The sequence below is a fragment of the Notolepis coatsorum genome (assembly GCF_963971535.1).
Source record: "Notolepis coatsorum genome assembly, chromosome: 4".
Taxonomy (NCBI): Eukaryota; Metazoa; Chordata; class Actinopteri; order Aulopiformes; family Paralepididae; genus Notolepis; species Notolepis coatsorum.
In genome coordinates, this window is record NC_140168.1 from 129,030,639 (window position 1) to 129,046,348 (window position 15,710).

Below are 15,710 nucleotides of genomic sequence, written 5' to 3' on the forward strand. Positions count from 1 at the left end.
GATGGGGGTACTGCTCACTTTATAACTCTAACCGAACGATGCACCATACATAATAGACTATTATTAACTTAATATATACCACTCGACGGTATAGTGCCAAACTATGACAATTCAACTATTAATCCACACGATGTCTCAATGCCTATTCTGAGGCCAAGTAGGCCATACTGCACCACACGTGCGTCGTGGGTGAGGCTTCACGTCTGTTACTATGTTGGAGGGTAAAGGACTAATGGACTAAAAGGAAGTTCTACTTTACTTGCGCCATATATATATGCGCTGTGAACAAATAGTACCATTCGTATTTCGCCAGACGCATTCCTACGCGGAACCGGGCTTGTAACGACATGTTCGTCGGCACGATTGAACTTGAACCAAGGGGCTTGGCTGCTGACGCCAGGTTCTCGTCCAATGGTAGAATGAAACTATTATGGGCTGTTAGTAGACTAAAGGGATATTCAGTGTATATGTACAAGGAATATACAGGGGATATCAAACGATATACAAATACTATTAAATATATATCCATAAATAAATATATATATTCGGTTTAATCTGATCCTTCACAACAGCCGCCCCCTAATTAGTCCCACCTAATTAGCCAAGCAGAGACAGATTAACCGCACTGTCTACCACTCAAGGTCCGCTGTAAGGGTCAGTCAACTCACAAAGTCATGGGGTCATGGTCGTCATCGATAGTGTCTGGGAGTCTGGGCAGTTCTATTAGCCTCGCCACGGGTCGTGTGTAAGTTCGCCCTTGGACGAGCACCTCGGCTGCTCGGACCTTGCCATCGGCACCGGTGATCACTTTGCTTACGCGGCCAGCCGGCCACATAGCTCTGGGTAGTGACTGGTCGATAATCATGACGACTGTTCCTTCTGTCAAATTGTCTCTCTCTTTTACCCACTTCTGGCGGGTCTGTAGAGACGGTAGGTAGTGGAGTAGAAAGCTGTTCCAAAACTTGTCAGCTAGTACTTGACTGTACCTCCACATTCTTCGGCCGTTCGCTTCTTCAGGCCTGTACATTGTCTGGGGTAGCGCGGGGTCCAGCCGCCCCATCAAGAGTGTGTTGGGGGTGACTGGGTCGACATCTGCCACATCACTGGAGACGTAGCCGAGGGGCTTGGAGTTCAATACTCCCTCGATCTCCGTGAGGACTGTCATTAGGACTTCTTCCGCCACGGTCTGGGCCCCAAGCACGGCGTACAGGGCTGTCTTTATAGAACGTACTTCTCGTTCCCAGGTTCCACCGAAGTGGGGTGCGTTCGGGGGGTTAAACTGGAAGTCAATCTGGGATGGAGCGAGGTGGGTCTTAAGTTCTGGGCCCATAGCTTGGAAGCTCTCTCTCAGCTCTCTTTCTCCGCCTTTGAAGTTTGTCCCGTGATCAGACAACAATGTAGACGGTTTTCCTTTCCGTGATGTGAATCTTCGGAAGGCCATAAGGAATGAGTCTGTGCTCATGGTCGGAAGGAGTTCGATATGTATCGCTCTGGTGGTCATGCATTTGAATACAATACCCCACCGCTTCTCGGTTCCTCTTCCTTTCTTTATATACAACGGGCCAAAACAGTCCATGCCTGTGGAGTGGAATGGCTTGTCGCCGAGTCGGAGGCGACAGGGAGGTAGGTCAGCCATCCGGGGTATGCTGGGCTGTGCGCGCCACTTTCGGCAGTCTAGACAGGTTCGCTGGAAGCGTCGCACTGCTTCTCTTCCTTGAAGTATCCAATAGCGACGTCTGATCTCCGCGAAGACTCTCTCTGCTCCCGCGTGGTGTACATCCTCGTCGTATTTCTTTATGATCAGCTCTGTGACCTTGTGTCGGCTGTTCAAGACTATCGGGTACTTAACGTCATCCGGTAGATCGGGGGCTCTCCGCAGACGACCACCCACTCTGATGAGATTATGGGCGTCGCTCTCGGGTGCCAGGTGGAGCAGTCTGCTGTCTGATGGGACAGACTTTTCTCCCTGTAGACAGTCTAGCTCATCGGGGAACGAGTCTCTCTGGGCTCGTTGTAGTAGAAGAAGTTCTGCTTCTTCGTAGTCAGCTGCTGAAATGTCGGCAGTGGACTGAATCTCTGGGTGGTGCCACAGGAATGTCTTTAGCTGCGCACTCTGTAGGGTAACGCAATCATCTATGTTGGGGTCTGTGGAGGCGACTGTGCTCAGTCCACAGAACATAGGTTTCTTGTTCTCAGCCTCCTCTTTACTCGCTTCCCGTGGGGTGGGCGTAGGCCACTCTTCTTCCGGGAGCTTGAGGAAGTCGGGTCCGTCACTGTAGATGTTGCGACGGGTGAGGTCATCTAGGGACATTCCCCGGGTGATGACGTCAGCTGGGTTGTGTTTGGTGTCCACATACCGCCAGCTCGCTGCTTCTGTTAACTCTTGAATCTCGGTGACTCTGACTCCCACGAAGACCTTGTATCTGCATGAATCAGACTTGATCCATGTGAGTACTGTCGTGGAATCTGACCACAAGATTGTTCTGTGCACCGGAATGGTGAGTTCACGTTGGATTAACGTGGCTAGATGCGCTCCTGCTAGGGCTGCGCAGAGCTCTAGACGCGGGATAGATTGTTGCTTTCGTGGGGCTATTCTTGAGCGAGCCAGGATGAAAGCAGTGTGTATCTCTCCTCCCTTCTCTTGGGCACGCAAGTAGGCCACCGATCCATAGGCTACTTCGGAGGCGTCACTGAAGACGTGTAGATCCATCTTGCATGTCTCTGGCCTCACTGTGGGTGCGAAGTAGCTGCGGCGTATATTGACGCCTGGGAGTGAGCGGAGTTCCGTCTCCCACTCTCTCCATGTGGAGGCAAGGTGTGTGGGTATTGGGTCGTCCCAGCCCTGGTCCTTGTCCCATAGTGCTCGTACAATCATCTTTGCCCTGGTGGTGTAAGGTAGAATACATCCCAACGGGTCATATTGTCTGGCGAGTGTTCTGTACACACTCCGTCTGGTGGTCGGTATCGCCGTCGACCTTCCCTGCTCCGTGGTCAGGGGTTTGTGTCTATAGTGGAGCGAGTCTGTTTTGAAGCGCCAGACTAGTCCTAGTGTCATTTCTTGGGCTTCTCCTGGGATGGTCGCCATCCAGGTCTCGCTGCTGGCAGCCTTGTCCGCGGGGGAGAGGCTGCGCAATACGTGCGGGTCACTGCTGGCCCACTGCCTGAGATCAAAGCCACCTTTGATCAGGGAGGCGCGTAGCTTGATTAGGAGAGCCTCGGCTTCTTCTTGAGTCGAAACGCTTTGTAAACAGTTGTCCACGTAGAAACTGTTCTTCACACTGCGTCGGACCTCTTCATCTGCTGCTGGGTCCTCTGTGACGTGTTTCTGTAGTGCAAATGTAGCACAGCACGGGCTGCATGTGGTTCCGAAGGGGAGGACTTCCCACTGGTAGATGGCTGGGTTCTCATCTCCGATCCTCTCTCTCCATAGGAACCGCAGCAGGGGCTTGTCCTCCTCCACTAGTCTCACCTGCAGGAACATCCCTTTGATATCCCCGCTGATAGCCACCTTGTCCTGGCGGAAGCGTAGTAGCACGCCTAGTAGAGAGGGGCCGAGTGTGGGGCCGGGCAAGAGCTCTTTATTCAGATTTTGCGATCCGATCTGGTAGCTGCAGTTAAACACAATGCGATTCTTGCCGTTGTGGTGGACCTTGTGGTGCGGCACGTACCATGATTCGGTCGTCTGATCGGCCTCTTTAATGTCAATCTTTGTCACGTGTCCCGCTGTGATTAGCTTCTCAATCTCAGCGCGGTACACACTCTCTTGAGCGGGGTCTTTGGCTAGGCGCCGCTCTGTGTTCAATAGATACCGCTCCGTGGCGTCTTTCTTTGCGTGAAAGGTGGGCATTCCCTCTCGCCTCAGGAGTGGAGTTGCGTATCTCATCACTCCGCCGACTGTGACTCTCTTTGTCCCTTGCTCGAGGAGGTTGATGGCGTAAATGTCTTCTTTAGAACGAATATCTTTCTTTTCGTTCTTAAAGGGCATTGTCTCTAGTGTCCATAGCCTCTCGACATGCTGCAGGAGAGTGGTGTCTTCTTCTGTCGTTCTGGAGTGGAGGCAGCTAGTGGCTGCTGTTCGGTTGAGAGATTTAGCGAGGGGGCCTTGTAGTGTCCACCCTAGGCGGGTCTCGACTGCTGCAGGACAGCCTCGGGGTCCTGTATGGACCCGGTCAATCGGGACGATGAGGTCTGCATGGTCGGAGCCTATCAGCAGGGTCGGGGTGGCGCCGTCTATGAGCGGGATAGGTAGTTGACGCAGGTGCACATATTTATCCATCAGCTTGGCGATGGGGTAGGTGTACTGCGATAGTCCTATTTCTTGGCTGGTGAAAGCATTTGTAATCCTATACCGTCGCTCTGGCTGCCCGCTTGCTGCGATAGTGAAGGAGACATTCTCGCCCTTTATCGTCTTTAAATCTCTTCTTATTGTCCGAATCGTCATTTGGTTCTCGCTCCCCCGCAGTCCCAGCTGGGCCGCAGCGGACGCGAGCAGAAGGGTCTTCTCTGACCCGTCATCAAGGACGGCGTAAGTGTCCATGACTTTATCTTGGTAGCTCAATGTCACACGGACTACCTTTAAGAGCACTTGGGCGCCACTGCTGCTGGCGGGGTCAATGTACATGACACTTGCCTTGGTGCTGCTCGATGGTGCAGGTGCAGGCCTTCTTCTGTTACTGTCGTGTAGTACATCTAGATGGGCTCCGTCACACCGACTGCACCTCTTCTTTAGGCGGCATTCGGCTGCCATGTGACTGCGCGCACATCGGTAACAGTGCCTGTTGGACTTTATCTATTGACTCACTTCTTCTGCATGCATCTTTGTGAACAGGTCACATTGTGACAGCCAGTGTTCCTTCTCGCAGTAGGGGCACACCATCTTCCACTTCTCTTTTCTCGAGGGGGTACTGTGGTTCTTACTGCTCGGTACTGATTCTGATTGGTGCATGACAGTCACCGATCTTCTTCCATCGTTTATTCTCCTGGGTCCCTCTCTGGAGCTTGGCGTGCTCCGCACGAACATATCCAGTCGTAGGCTGCTGACTTCTCTCGCCAGGAAGTCGGCTAGATCGCGGAGGGATGGTTCGGGACCGTTAGGATCACGGTGGTCTCTCTGCCGCCTGAAGCGCTCTTGTCTGGCGGGTGGCAGCTTCTCTAAAATCCTCTCGACGTTAGAGTTGGCGTATAGCTCGTGCATACCCTTTTCCCGTTGCGCTCCCAGCATCCCTACCAGGGACTGCACTTTTATAGACAGGTCGTCTAATGAGCGATTGTCTGTTGCTGGGGGTAGGCGATCAATATGCCTTATCTCTTGGATTACGTAATCCCATATACGTCCATATCTCTGGTCCAGCGCTGCTAGAGCCGCGGTGTATGGGGTCGTAGAGGTGGCATAGGCTAGCGCTATATTGTGCGCTCGCGGTACTTTCAGGTGCTTCAGTAATATTGCATACTTGTGGCGTTCATCAGCGACATCCACCATCATTGTCTCTAAGCACATCCGGAGCTCCGTGTACTGTGCTCGATTCTCATAGGTGAAGTCTGGAAACGTCGGCGTGGCAATGTATGACGCCGTGGATGGCTGATACATCGGCAAGCGTTGGGGGAGAGACCTCCTAGGCGAGTCTCCTCTTGCGCCTCTCTGTGGGCTGGTACCGGCAGGGTACCATGGCCCGCTGGTCCAGGTGCTATTCCTCGGGGCTGGTCGTGCTCACCCGTGAATAGAGTCGGGGGTCTGTAGCGCAGCGCCGCGGGGGTATAGCCTGGGCTGTACTGGACCTCCTGGTCCGGTGGAGTACTGTGCTGTCGTCGGGCTTGGTTCTCCTCCTCTCCCTCTTCTTCTTCTATCAGGTCCTCTAGATCCTGTAGTCGTTTATTTAGCTTCTCCGCAGTGTATGCCGCTCCTTCCTTGTAGCTGGGTCTCGCTTGGACCGGTCTGGGAAGGGGGTCTGCGGGGGGTATAGGCTTGGTCTGTTGGTCAAGTTCAGGGTCGCTTGCTCGGTTAGGAGACGCTGCCCTTGACTGTTGTCTCGACGAGTTCCTTGAACCCCTGGCGGAGGGAGAGGGTGTTGCCTTGAGGATCAGCTGCTCCATTAGTTGCGCTTGTAGCTTGTCGCGCTCGGCTTCGCGCTTGGTGAGATCTGCTTCTCTTTGGGCACCGGCAGCGGCGCGCTGGGCGTCGGCCCGGTCTCTTGCCATATTCTCTTCCATCTGAAGGCGTCTCATCTCCAGGCGTATGCGCTCTTCTTCGCTCCGTTGCTGCGCTTGGAGTTGTTCGCGCTCGATAAGCATCTGTGCTTGGAGTCGATCGCGTTCACCCTGAAGTCGATCGCGTTCACCCTGAAGTCGATCGCGTTCAGTAGAGGCTGTCAGGCTGACGAGGAACGCCTGTGATAGCATCCTCTCCGCTTCGCTGGGGGAAGACGGTTGTAGAGGTGAGCCGCTCCTGACGGTACTCGTTGGGGAGTCCCGGAGCTCTATTTCCTCGGCGCTCTCCTCCTCTTCTTCCGTGCAGAGTTCTCTCTCTGTAGGGTTGTCTTCCTCCCGGGGCTGGTCGGGGACTACTTCTTCGGTATTGGCGGGGGGTAAAGGCATGTCAGCTCCCTCCTGGTCCCCACCGTGAGCTTGGTCAGTTACATTAGAACCCACTAGGGCCTCTGTGGTCGGGGAAACCTGGTCGTTAAGGTCAGACATAATTTTACTTTCTACTTTTACCGCGTTTACCGTTTGTCGAAGGCTAGGTAGTTGACTGACAGCGTAATCCTCTAAGTACTGAGGTGGCTGTCGTCTGCGCTGCGGGCGTTCTACGTTAGGAGGACCGTTTCGTGGAGTGTTCATCATAGGCCATTTTAATATTAATAACACTATATTAATATTACACTAGTTACCCTCCGGCTCGAAGGACCAATTGTAACTGAGGGGTACAATTCCCTGACTGTATTGATAAGTATGGTATCATTAAACCACTACCTGCTTTATGTACTTTAAATACTGGCCACACAGTACATGATGTAGATATGATGAACACTTTCCCACCTGATGAAACGAAGTCCACACAAATGTATAAATCGAATATTTTATATAGCAAAGGGTATATACAACGTTCACTTAATGACATTTATGATTTGAATGCACTTGTAAGGCAAATGAGTATTCGTAGGTAAATCAACATTGAATGTCCAATCTCTGGTTACGCAGGGAGCAAGTATACAACCTGGTTCTTTAGGGAACTATAGCGATGGTACTTAAATGATTATAGCTGGATACACTAAAGGGGGGTCCCGCTGGTTGTAAGACAGTAGGGGGGGGGGGTTAGGAGAGCCGCTGGCGGTATCCCATCTGGCCGACGATTTCTTGGGAGAATTCAGAGTGCTGAACACGGTGCCCACAGAACCTCGGTCCACAGATGAATACAGCTGGGCCCTCTGGTAGACGGTAGCTGCCGGTCCACAACGAAGAGACGTGAGGCGACCTCACTCGGGGTAGAGCGCCGTCTCACCTGGACTCCTCTCGGGGGGGTAGTTCCAACACTCAGCAGTGTTGGCCGTTATCCATGGCATAATCAAAGCACCCAAAGCACGTAGATAATCCAAGCCGTGGAGGGCTCGCCGTCGTCCGGGTGAAGTAATCCAATGTACAGGTCCACTCGTCCTGGCCCAGAGCTCCTCGGATGCAAGCACCACACGTGGTCTGCCCAGCCTGGTTAAGACTCTAGATAACGCCAGGAACGATGGGGGTACTGCTCACTTTATAACTCTAACCGAACGATGCACCATACATAATAGACTATTATTAACTTAATAGAAATACGTCCCACTCGACGGTATAGTGCCAAACTATGACAATTCAACTATTAATCCACACGATGTCTCAATGCCTATTCTGAGGCCAAGTAGGCCATACTGCACCACACATGCGTCGTGGGTGAGGCTTCACATCTGTTACTATGTTGGAGGGTAAAGGACTAATGGACTAAAAGGAATTTCTACTTTACTTGCGCCATATATATATGCGCTGTGAACAAATAGTACCATTCGTATTTCGCCAGACGTATTCCTACGCGGAACCGGGCTTGTAACGACATGTTTGTCGGCACGATTGAACTTGAACCAAGGGGCTTGGCTGCTGACGCCAGGTTCTCGTCCAATGGTAGAATGAAACTATTATGGGCTGTTAGTAGACTAAAGGGATATTCAGTGTATATGTACAAGGAATATACAGGGGATATCAAACGATATACAAATACTATTAAATATATATCCATAAATAAATATATATATTCGGTTTAATCTGATCCTTCACAACACAAAGGATATTGGTTCTTTACACTCCCATCAAATCATTGGTGTGTCAAATATTGTAGGAAACCATGCATAAGCAAACACAATGATTTCTCAATGAAAAGTAAGCAATAACCAGAAATGTGGTATTAAAGTTTAGTCAAACACTTCAAACAAAATCAGTAACCAATAGTAACCATCTAGTCACTATCTAGCAATAAGATCAGTTTCTGAACTGGGCGTTCAAGCACTGACTGCTTAGTGAGACGTTCACCTTTCTTTCCCAGTTTTCTGTCACCTAGACATATTGTCACTCTCATAACAAGACCACCTCTATCCACTATAGAAACTTTACCTAATCTCCATTCATTTCTCAGCAGATCATCATCTTTCATCATCACTACCGGTATGTCACCTATCTGGAGGTTTCTCTTTGGGGTGTGCCAGCATTTCCTGATGGCAGTGTTAGATACTCTTTATGCCAGCGGCCCCAAAACTGTTCAGCTAAGTACTGTACATGCCACCATATTTTTCTAGCATACATGTCTTCTCTAATGAACTTGCCGGGGGGATGTAGAGCTAGGGTGGACTTTATGGTAAGTAGGTGGTTAGGGGTAAGTGGCTCGAGACTGTTGGGATCGTTGAGGTTGTCAACAGTGAGAGGGCGACTGTTTTTTTTATTGCCATTGCTTCATAGAAGAATACTCGGAGGGATGCATCATCTAATCTTCCAGAAGAGAGCAAGAGGGTCGAGTTGAGGATGCTTCTGACTGTCCTGATTTGACGCTCCCACACTCCACCAACATGGCTTGAATCTGGAGCATTCATGATGAAGTCGCACTGATTCTCAGAGAGAAAGGTAGCCAATTTGTTACTATCGACTTCTTTTGTATTTTATTTTTTTATTATTTTTTAAACAAACACATAAACAAACATGACAACACACGATAAGATATACAAGCATTAGTTGACAGTGCACATCCAATGAAATCACATTTTAGTTAATTGTCATATATAGGATATACCCTTAATACCTGTTATCTAAAAACCTACACACATATGCTCCAGCTCGTACACCCCCCTCTCGGACCCCCCATTGGATAATCCATCCATTTTCCCTCGCTCCTAACCAGACATTACCATTATATGCTAGCTTTTATTTTCTCCACCACTTCTAACCACAATGTCATTTTGGATTCATTGAGACCCAAAATTCTTGCTGTAGATATTTCTTGATAGATCACATCGAGATATGTAATAATCCAGACCTTTCGGCAATTTTTTTCCGGTTGGAACCATCGTGATGCTATCAGCTTTTTAGCCACTGTGATACCCGATAAAACCAATCTCTTTAGCTGTGGATGTACTGCACACTCAAAAACGTCATTCAGCAGTAATACAGAGGGGTGTACAGGTATATTCAGAGTTAAGAGATTTGATAATTGCTGGGTCACCTCTTTCCAGAATATCTTAACTGGTGGGCAGTCCCAGTACATGTGCATAAATGTCCCCTCGTCCCCATTTGTACATAAGGAGCATTTGGAGTCTTGTATAAGACCCATTTTTTCCAGTCTTATAGGAGTCAAGTATGTCCTGTGAATATAGTTAAGATTGATTTGTTGATGGTCCGGGTTCCTTGATGTGAGTCGAACATTTGCCCAGGCTTCTTGCCAATCAAAATCACTTTCCAGGTTTGGTATATCCCTCCTCCAGACGGAGTCTAGGTGGAGGGTTTCATATGAGGACGTTAGTAATTGATGATAAAAATCTGAAACAAAACCTCTTGATGTCTCTCTTTCATAGAAGAATTTGTGGTATCTGTGGTGTTCAATTGGTTTCGTTAATGGAACACCCTGAGTCTTCAAACATAACAATAACTGTATGTAAAAAAGATGTGTGGACTTGGTGAGATTACATTTTTTCCGTATTTCTTCATAACTACAGAAACCCTGTTTGTTAAAAACATCCCCTAATGTATGCCTTGCTTTTCCCATATAGGGAATCTTATAGGTTGTTTTCCAATCAAGAGTGCATTGTTATTGAATAAGGGAGTATGATTGTGCCATTTATGTGGGTTAGGATATTTTTTTTTGTGTTTCACGCCATATCCGGATCGCATGAGTAATTATGGGGCCAAATTTCCGTTCGCAATGCTTGATTGATAGTTTAGTGCAGGGGTCGGGAACCTATGGCTCGCGAGCCATATATGGCTCTTCTGGTGACAGCATATGGCTCCCAGAAATGTTTGAGTAAAAAAAAAAAAAAAAAAAAAAAATGTTTTAATACTTGTGATATTTCTTAATAATACTGTGTCATTTTAAAGTAAACAGAAATTAGTTTTGAAGATACAGCTAATAGTATCTGTAGCTGAAGATATAGCGAGCAGAGCTGGCGAGGGAACACAAGTGGACAGAAATTAAAAATCTTCAACCTGAAGACCAGCTGATTCTTAAAACTTGGAACGAGCTTCCTGTGACATACCACACAATGCAGCGTGAGTATTGCCTTATTGACCATGTTTGGCTCTACATATGCATGTGGGCAGTCATTCTCGCATATGAGGAACATTAATACCAACCTACGCTCACGTCTAACTGATGGAAGCCTCAACGCCTGCATGAAGCTCAACCTCACCACGTATGAACCAGATTACAAGACCATCAGCAAAACCATGCAGCACCAGAAGTCGCATTAAAAGTAAGACATATTTAATTTATTATACGTTAAAAATACTATATGGCTCTCAATGAAATATATTTAGAAATATTTGGCTTTTATGGCTCTCCCAGTCAAAAAGGTTCCTGACCCCTGGTTTAGTGTATGCTATGTGCTTCAGTCTATGTGGGGCTACTATGTTTTCTTCTAATTTTCTCCAGGATACTAATGCTTGGGGATCAAACCATGTTGTCAATGGTCTTAATGTGTACGCCTTAAAATAGTGGAAAAAATCTGGAAATGCCATGCCACCGTCTGCTTTATTTCTCTGTGCGGTGGATCTTTTTATACGTGGTGGTTTGTTATTCCAAATAAATTTGTATGTGGAGGAGTGTAATTTTTTCCAGTAACCCTCTGGAGGGGGTAACGGTAGCATTGAGCTGAAGAAGTTGATTCTAGGTAGTACGTCCATCTTAACTATTGATATCCGTGCCTGTACTGAGTTTTTAAGTTTTGCCCACCTATCAAGGTCGTCTTTGATTTAGTTTTGGATTTTTGTGTAATTGTGCTTCACCGTTTGTCTTATGGTGGGGAATATTTCCACTCCCAAACATCTAAAATGTTTTACCATAGGTAACTCTCCTGGGAGGGTTATATCTTTTTTTGCAGGGGCATTAAGTGGAAGGAAAGCTGACTTCGGCCAATTTATCTTGAATCCCGATAAATCTCCAAAGTTCTCAATCAACTTGAGCAGATGAGGCAGTGTGGTGTTGGGGTTTTGCATGAACAGTATTACGTCGTCCGCATAAAAACTAATTTTATGTTGTGTGCCCTTGATTACAATTGGTTCTATGGATTGGGATTGTCTTATATATTGTGCTAAAGGTTCTAATGATAGATCGAATAGTCCGGGACTAAGAGGGCAACCCTGTCTGGCTGAGCATGATACCGGAAAGATTCCGGAGGTGATTATACCTGTTGTAATCATGGCCGATGGGTCTTTGTATACTACTTTAATCATATCAATGAAACCTTTACCTAACCCAGACCTGGGCATTGTACGGCCCGCATTCTGACCGGCCCGCGAAAGATTACATGATAATAAAAAAAAATAAAAAAAAATAAAAAATAAATATTTTTTTTAATATTTTTTTGTTTCTTTTTTTTTAACTTTTTTTTTCATGTCAACGTTCACACGCACAATATATGCTTAGGAGACATGCTCAGAAGATGTTGGTTCTCTTTGGATCCACCTACATATGTGAACAGACATTCTCAGTCATGACGTTTACCAAGTCCAGGTACAGATCCTCTCTCACTGATGAACATCTGGCAGCTGTGCTTTGCATCTCCACCTCAGACATGCAACCTGACTTTGATGGACTTGTTAAAGCTCAACAGAGACTAGATTTCTCACACTGAATGAAAAAAAAAGAACTGAAGAACACTAAAATGTGGAAATATAACAAGTGAAATGGGACACTTGATATTTTTTTTTTTTTTTTGCACAGTTCTGAAAACATTAAATGTTTAATATAGGCATGTAAAGTAAAAAAGGCTACAAAACTGGTACACTTTTCTTTACACAGTTCAGTGCCATGTCTTGTTTATTTTTGCTATAAGATGATGTGATGTCTTTAGAAAGCTAAGAAAATCCTTGTTTCAATAGTATATGAAACTCAAAATGCCCTTTGTTATTAATGTTTCACATTTTGTTTATCATTTTGGAAATAAATTCTATTTGAATAAATTATATTTTTGAAAGCTAACCTCACTTTTTAATTGCCAAATAATAACATACACTCTTACCAGGGGTCAAAACAATGCCATTTACTGCTTTTTATATAGAAATAAAATGTATATTATGCATAATTGAGTTTGGAATTTTGGCCCGGCCCCCCAACATATTTTCAGTTGCTCATTCGGCCCCCTGGGGAAAATAATTGCCCACCCCTGACCTAACCCCATCTTCTATAATACTGCCCATAAATACGACCATTCCAGCCTGTCAAAAGCTTTCATTGCATCCAGGGACAGCATCGCCTTAGGTATGGTGTCGTCCTTGTCGGCATCTAGTACGTGCAGTATTCGTCTTATGTTATCAGTGATCAGGCGGCCTCTTATGAAGCCAGTTTGGTCCGGATGAACTAAAGACATCATATGCTTTTGTAATCTGATGGCTAATACCTTAGAGTACAGTTTGATATCGGTTCCGAGGAGGCTTAAGGGTCTGTAACTACCGCACTCGGTGGGGTCTTTGTCTTTTTTGAGAAGGACTGTTATGAGTGCAATATTGTCGTTCTTATGGAAGTTCCCCTCCTTGACTGAGTATAAGATCATATTTAGTAATAAGGGTCCAATTATGTCCCAACAAGAGAGGTACATTTCTGGTGGGATACCGTCTCTTCCAGGAACCTTACCACTTTGCATTTCGGATATGGCCTTCTTGAGTTCCTCTAGTGTGATCGGTGTTTCTAACTGTTTAGCGTCATCCTCTGAAAGTTTAGGGAGAATAATTTGATTAAGATATGTGTCCATTTTGTTTTGATCGAAGGTCGTTTCTGATTTATATAAGTTGGAGTAGAATTCTTTGAATGTATCGTTTATTTTTTCAGGGTCTGTTTCAAGTACTTGTTGTGCTCTAATGGTAGTTATATCTGCAAATTTTGCATTAATTCTTAATCGCATGGCTAATAGGTGACTAGGTTTAGAACCTTGGGAGTACTGCTGTTGTCTTGTGCTACGTATTTGTATTTCCGATTGTTGTCTGTATATGGCATTGATCTCTTTTTTTAGTACCTTAACTTGATTTTCTAGTCGAGTTGAGTTGTTGTATTGTAAAGAATTAAATAACGTTGTGTAAAGCGTTTCCAGTTCAGCCAGTTTTGTGCATCGATTCTTGCGCATTTTGGAGGAAAAGCTATCAGTGAAATCCTTGATCATTCCCTTTACCGACATCCATATTATTCTGGGGTCTTGCACCGAGTTTGCATTCTCCCGTAGGAATACTGTAAGAGCTTCTTTGAGTTGTCTAATGAATTCCTTGTTATTAAGCAGCATCGAGTTAAATCGCCATCTTGGGGCTCGGGAAGATAGTATACCAAATGTTCCTTTTAGGAGTAAATAACAGTGATCTGATAGTGCATTGGGTATCATTTCCACTTCATAGTTATCAAATAGTCTCGGCATGCAAAGACATAATCTATTCTGGATAATGTGTTATGTCTCGCAGATCGACAAGAGTACTTTCGGGTCGTGGGATTAAGTGATCGCCATAAGTCATTTACACCTGTAATCTTCGACCAATCCTTTAATGCATTAGATGAATTCTTTTGTTCGCTGGAAAAGGCGAGGTAAGATATGTCCATCCTTGGATTCCAAATGGCATTAAAATCAGCACCTATTATAAATGAGTAATCGGGAAGGTCTAACATTGCTTTGGTTAGTGTAGTGCAGAAACCCACTTCGTACAAATTTGGGGCGTATACCGCTACCAACGCTATTTTCCTGTTCTTGTGTACAATCTTAGCTATAGTTATCCGACCATCTACATCAGACCATACTCCCTTTAATTCAATATTCAACTTACGTCTAACGACTATGGCTACACCCCGAGTTCTCATACCAAAAGAAGAGTGACTAATATTATGATATGTGTTGTCCGCTAACGTATCTATGTCTTTCTCTAGAATGTGCGTTTCGCTTAGCAGAGCAACATCCACCTGTTCTTTTTTCATCAGTGTGAGCACGCTTTTGCGTTTGAGTTGGTTATTTATTCCCCCAGTGTTCCAGATCATTATATTCAAACTAGCCATAATCTATACATGTTGTTGTGTAGTTGTTGGTAATGCTTCTGGAGTGTGAGGCAACAAAAGATATACATCCAACTAGTGAGGTCCCGTTGAGAGCCGAGCTTAAAAACATACATATATACAAATAAAAATCCCCTTTCCCCCCCTCCCACCGAGAGTCGTACAGGATTGTGTCCCATAGACACATCCTACACGTATGACTCCCTCCCTTAGGCCACCGGATTACCCAAATTTAGCTTTGTAATCCTACTCTTCCTATGCTAATAGCCATAGGATCTGAAACTTTCATTCTAATTCAATAGAATGTCGCTTTTGGTCTTGCGAATTCCCATTAATGTACTAACAATAGTGTGAAAAATGAAAAATATACCTTCATTAATATATTCATTTGAACCTTCTACTAACTTATGTAGGAACCATCAGAAAAAGGAAAAGAGTGGAGATAAACACTAATACCTTAAAATGAAAAAAAATAACAATGAAAGATAAAAAATAAAAAAAGGAGTGAGAACTAAAATAAAACTCATCAGAGAAAAACAGAGAAAATAAAATTTAGTAAATAGAAAAAAGAGAAAAACAGAGACTTTTAGAGCTACATTGTGCAAATCTCTAAATCAGTGGAGTAATTATTTAAAATATTAGAATAACCTTGTCGTGCCTATACATTTCGATGTGGCTAATGTCTTTTTTTTTTTTTTTTTTTTTTAAGCCTTATTAAAGCCTAATTAATTAAAGTTCAGTCCTTAGATCATATGCTTATTCACACCGGATGTTAATGTTAAATTTACAGGCCTTCGTTGAAGGGATGCATTATATTTCCGGAATATTCCTTTGTGTCCCTGAGCAGTCGAGAGCGGAGCCCAGAATGTTCCAGAATGCTCATAATGTCAATGTTGGATTATTGTCTCCGCAAAGACCAGAAGACTGTAAATATAATGCCTTACAAGCCATATTAAACATTGTGTGC